Genomic DNA, 6058 nt, shown 5'->3' with positions numbered 1-6058 from the left:
GAGCATCATCAAAAGATGTCTAGAACACCAATAGTTCAGAAAAATGTAGCACTATAAATTCAGGTAACTGTATAGTGTAAAATCCATACCAGGTCACTGTAAAATACAACAATCACAACCTTGAGGCTACTACTGTAAATTACAGAAGTTGTAGGATTGTAAATCTTCGATCAAGGTAGTGTAAATTCAAACATAAGCTTATTGTAAATTCAAACAATCAGAAAAATTATAGTGCAGTAAATTATAGAAGCTATAGGACAGTAAATCCATCATCAATTCCAAGATATACTCATACTGTACATCATGAACTGGTGACATTGCAGAAAACGCAAGTTGATTCCTAAAAAAATAGGATAATCATTGAGACAATACATAAGCATGTACTGTATGTGTCAGATAGATTAAGAGTGAATAATAAGATATTAGCGGGGGCTGTGGGCTTTCTCGTCACGGGAAAGGAGGCAGCTGCTCCATGTCGCGCTCGCGTCCGATGCGGAGCTGTGGCAACGCAGTCCTCCAACCCCAGCCGCCGGGTGATCTGGAAGTCTCGCTCCACACCGGCGATGCCGCGGATGTCCGCCAGCAGCGCAGCGAGCCCCGTGGTGAGGCATATGTTGAAGAAGCTCCACCTTCGCTTGCGTATGGGACACCTTCACCCACGCCGAACAGGGTGACGGCAGCAACTTCGTGACCCCGTGGCCGACCTCCTAATGGATGAGATGGTTCCATTGGAGGGAGGGGGGGTGCGACGGGGGCAACATGCGGGCTGAGGTGTGATCGCGGCAACGGGGGCGGCGAGCGGGCTGAGGTGCGCCCGCGGCGGCGAGGGAGATGAGCTGTGGCGGCGGCGAGGGTCGAGGAGAGGAGGCAGATGCGTACGGGTGCCTTTTTTCAGCGAATCTCCACCGAGCAACGAAGCGTCCTGAGTGCAATATGGGCTGGCAACTAAAATGTACATATGGGCTGGCCGGCCCGGTTTCCTTTGCATGTACTTCCTCGGCCCTTTGTTTCTCGTTTCCCTTGCACGCACCTCATAAGTTCGTGAAACTGATCTCAAATTAAAAAATAGCATACATAAAAATAATCAAAATAGGACGAAACAAAGCGGAACCAAACCAAGAATACCTATTCTCTTTAATAGTAGGTATCTCTACTCCTAATGGACGAATCTCTACTCCTAATGGACGAATTGGTTGAATAGTTCCCCCCACTTTCAACCGGTTTATTTTCAACCGGTTTATTTTCAACCGGTTTTTTTCCATCAAATTACCCCCACCCCACGCCCACCCACCGAAACGCGCCAAGCGAACCGGGGAGAGATCCGTTGATTTGGCTAAGGTAGGAAAGAATCTATTATTTGTTTGCTAAAGCAAATTGCATTAATGGAAGAAACCCGTTGATTTGGCTAAGGTAGGAAAGAATCTATTATTTGTTTCCTAAAGAAAAATTGCATTAATGAGAGAGATCCATTGATTTGGCTAAGGTAGGAAAGAATCTATTATTTGTTTCCTAAAGCAAATTGCATTAATGGGAGAAATCCGTTGATTTGGCTAAGGTAGGAAAGAATCTATTATTTGTTTGCTAAAGCAAATTGCCTTAATGAAAGAGATCCGTTGATTTGGCTAAGGTAGGAAAGAATCTATTATTTGTTTCCTAAAGAAAATTGCATTAATGAAAGAGATCCATTGATTTGGCTAAGGTAGGAAAGAATCTATTATTTGTTTCCTAAAGCAAATTGCATTAATGGGAGAGATCCGTTGATTTGGCTAAGGTAGGAAATAATCTATTATTTGTTTCCTAAAGAAAAATTGCATTAATGAGAGAGATCCGTTGATTTGGCTAAGGTAGAAAAGAATCTATTATTTGTTTCCTAAAGCAAATTGCATTAATGGGAGAGATCCGTTGATTTGGCTAAGGTAGGAAAGAATCTATTATTTTTTTGCTAAAGCAAATTGCATTAATGAAAGAGATCCGTTGATTTGGCTAAGGTAGGAAAGAATCTATTATTTTTTTGCTAAAGCAAATTGCATTAATAAAAGAGATCCGTTCATTTGGCTAAGGTAGGAAAGAATCTATTATTTGTTTCCTAAAGAAAAATTGCATTAATGAGAGAGATCTGTTGATTTGGCTAAGGTAGGAAAGAATCTATTATTTGTTTCCTAAAGCAAATTGCATTAATGGGAGAGATCCGTTGATTTGGCTAAGGTAGGAAAGAATTTATTATTTGTTTGCTAAAGCAAATTGCCTTAATGAAAGAGATCTGTTGATTTGGCTAAGGTAGGAAAGAATCTATTATTTGTTTCCTAAAGAAAATCTCTACTCCTAATGTCTGAGTTGGTAGGATTGCGTTGACGGCTTATTTTCGTCCCACCATTTTGGTCCGGTTTTTTTCGTCTGGTTTTATTTCGTCCCTCCCCACCCCCACGCACGCTACTCCAGAAAAAACTCGAGTGACGCCATATGCCCTATCCCTAACCCGCTCTCGTCTCCCTCGGACGCAGCCGGCCGCCGAATCGAATCCCGCCCGCGGGCTCATCTGCCTCGCCATGGCCGATGAACGCGTCGGCTGCGGCCGCGTCCCTCTCCCAACGGCGGCGTTGATGGAGGGAGCAGCTGGCGCTGGCCAAGCTGCCGATCGATGGACGCGCCGGGCGTCACTCCTCGGGTCCAGCCCCTCCCGCTCCCTGCATCTCTCCCTGTCTCCTCCACGAGCTGCACGGTGCGCATCCCTCCTCCCCGCATGCTTCTCCTCTCCCTCCCCAAATCGCCATGAATCTCGCGCTGTTGGAGCCCCTCCCCTCCTTCCCCGATCCGCCGTGGATCTTGTGCTGCTAGAGTTGCTCCTCTCCCTTCCCTGGCTGCCATGGATCTCGCAGCCGCCGCCGCCGCATGAAGCCCCACATCCACAAGCTCGACGGGCTTGGCAGCCGACAACGGGCAAACCCACCACACGTCTCACAATCCCCAAGCCCCTATCTTCTCCTTCCCCCTCACGGCTACATTGATGCGGTCTCCTTTTGTAGGAAGTACGTACATGCATCCTTGTGAGGAAGATTGATCGGGATGGAGAAATCAGGCGACGCGGAACCACACCAAGCTCCAATACTATCGCCTCGTGTGTTGCCTGCTCCACCTCCTTACGGATATGCTGCTTCTTATCATGTCCCAGCCGCTGGTGTCCACACTGTCCCTTGACTCTATCTAAAGCGAGGCAGACCTTGGCTACAAGCCTCGGTCCAGCGCACGAGTGTTCGTCCTGATTCTTCTAACTGACGAAGCTTTTGTCGATCTTACTATTTTCAGGTGCTACCAATCCAAGTGTTCATCCATTCTGGTCTATTTCTTTGGATAATTTATGGAGGCCGTGGTTCTGGTATTTGCATGTATTCACAAATTGTTCACAAGGCCTGGTTAGTATCTTGGACGGCAAAAGCACATCTCTTAGTTCTTTAATATGCAATTACTTAGATTTTATTGTCCTAAATGTATGTATCCTTAATGCCATGGTTTGTTACTTATGGTTGTTGTCAAAGGAGGAAATAATAGGGAGGATTGGAGATGCACCGGGCATGCCATGGCAACGAAACAAAAGCTTATTACTTCAATTCAATTATGCAAGTTGAAGAAGGTACAAACTATTAACTCCGATCTTCTAATGCTTCCTTTCTTTTTTTTAATGTGGTTTGGCTCGACAAACAATATTTTCTTTGTGGCATACTGCACTAGCTCTAATTTGAGTACTTCAATTCAACTTAAAGTAACTTATTTTCTAACACTTAATAATGAGCTCACAGATGATAGAAGCAGAAAAAAAATACTTGGCCAAATATCATTTAACCAGATATTGTACATTGTAGAATCAGTAGTCTATCTCACTTCATTCTTGTTAGAACCTGCATAAGATTTTGTATGTGATGCTTTTGTTTATTCAATCAAGTGAAATAAGGGCTACAACAAGAGATCACCATTAGGTTATCATGAACCAGCAAAATGGGTATAAGAAGCTATATTCAAGAAAAGATATTTTGCTCATTCTTTACCCAGAGCAAATATAAAGTCGCATACGAACATCTGAAACTAAGAACTCAACAAATAGATCAGTATATTCCATGTTAAGTATACAACTCACAAATAGACATTTCCAGTGAGAAAATATTAACTATTTCTAAAATGTCGTGACAAGTTGTTTTTTTTGTAGAATTTTATGCTCTTGCTGTTATCTTAGCCTCACAGGATTGTATATTTTGATGGAATATAGTAAGATTTTCTTATAATCACGAGTTCTTTTATAATTGGATGAGAAGATACCATCTAGCGCATCAATTAAGAATTACCCATATTAATACCTCGAACAGGGATGCATGTATTTGATCTTTCCTGCTGAGATTCAGTGTTTCCTATCGGAGGTCTGAATTTGCATATGTGGGGCCTCTCAGTTAGATTGTAAGTATACTAACCATTCTGTAACTGAGGTTGTGCCATATATCTAGAACTGTAGAATATCTTCCACATATGTTCATTCAGGGACCTTAGAAATTCACTATTGAGGGTTCATTGCCAAGAAGGCAACTCATCTCTTCGGCATTGAATTTATTTGGAGTGTTGCAATTATCGCAATGCTCAGTGACAACTACCAGGGTCATGAAGAAGGTAAGTCATCTCCCATGCATCAAATTTAATTGGAATTGTGCAGCTTCAGATTTGCAGTAATTATGATTAAGCACTCTATCTATATAGTTCAAAACTTAGCTATGTATATCGCAAGGGTAACCAATTAAGTTGGTAAACTTTCATGTATTTTGCAGTCCTAGCTCAACAATGGCTCCGTGAGCTCTAACAGGTGTGGTGGGCTGCCAACGACCTACACATAGTATTGCTTAAATCGGCTGCAATCACTAGATTCTCGTCACTAACTCTGTGAACTGGTAGAAAGTGGTCACGTTGGGAAAGGAGTAAACGGAATGCTACTAAAATAGTGGGCCTTTGGGCAACACCTAAAGCATTGCAATAAGCTTCTGATAAGAATTTCGTACAAGAATAGGTGCTTGTAAATATGTTGAATTGTTCATGGTGGAGTTGTTGTACAGTCTCCCAACAGCAATGATTTACAAGGCTCAAGGGACTATATAAAGGCCAAACACTTGGAATTCAAACAAGCTAGGTTCAAAATGGTAACTTTGAGTTATTATTTATGTTGTTTGGCTGGCTTATTTGATGCCGAAGTTGTATGAGGATACGTGTGTTTTAAAATTTTGCTATTGGATTTCACTTTTTTTCTTTATCTCTGTCAATTCTCCTTTTGAGAGCATAATTACTATAATTTGTCTATGGACCAAAGGGTTCGATCAGGATGTGTCAGATTGGTTTTGGGAAGGCAAGCATACAAGTCGCTCGGCAAAACAAATTTGTTGTGTAGATATTGATGTACTACAGATCCATTCCTGTATTTTACTAATATGCATAGTTGGTTATTAGTACTTGTGATACGTGAGGCGTAATGTAAGGTGAAGTGAAACATGGTGGACATGGCTTCATGACGGCGCTCACGGAGAAGATGTCAAGGGCGGTAGGGGACATGTTATAGAAGATGTTGGTGGAAGTAGCGGCAGAAATGGCCAAATGCGGTCCCTCGATGCCAACGAGAATGAGGCAAAAATGGGGTTCCTCGGCGCTAGCGAAAAGGAGGCTGATGGGTTCCGTGGAGCAATATAATGCGGCGACAATAGCGTATCAAGGTCCATTTCCAGCCGGAGAAGAACTGATGAATGTTATATGTGTGATTCATACATTCGTTGGTTTGAAGTGGATTTCAACTATTTTTAATCTATTACTAGCTATATCTTTTTCTATACATATAAAATTTGGCATGTATTATGTTTACCGATGCAACCATTAATGTTTCTAATAGCCCGTGGCAACGCACGGACATTTTACTAGTAGATATAGATTTCACAAACCAACGCACACACTCGCTCCAACTTGGGCTCGACCCATTTTCTTTTTTTGCTCCTTCTCACATGTGCATTTGAGGCAAAGCACACTTTCGTACTTGAATCGA

At 42.5% G+C, this 6058-nt stretch overlaps 1 long non-coding RNA gene across 5 annotated transcripts; it reads left to right on the top strand.

Moving 5' to 3' along the window:
* Positions 1-2444: 2444 nt before the first annotated feature.
* LOC123132232 (uncharacterized) lies at positions 2445-5188 on the top strand. 5 transcript variants are annotated; one of them, XR_006464585.1, is made up of 4 exons: positions 2445-2719; positions 3024-3175; positions 3304-3410; positions 3534-5188. It is a non-coding gene; the product is annotated as an uncharacterized lncRNA (long non-coding RNA). The 5 variants fall into 5 exon arrangements; XR_006464584.1 differs by having other exon boundaries at positions 3304-4650; positions 4806-5188; XR_006464586.1 differs by having other exon boundaries at positions 2445-2665; positions 3304-5188.
* The last annotated feature ends 870 nt before the right edge of the window (positions 5189-6058 follow it).

The sequence above is a fragment of the Triticum aestivum genome, chromosome 6A, assembly GCF_018294505.1.
Source record: "Triticum aestivum cultivar Chinese Spring chromosome 6A, IWGSC CS RefSeq v2.1, whole genome shotgun sequence".
Lineage (NCBI taxonomy): Eukaryota > Viridiplantae > Streptophyta > Magnoliopsida > Poales > Poaceae > Triticum > Triticum aestivum.
This window is presented reverse-complemented; position numbering and strand designations above follow the sequence as displayed.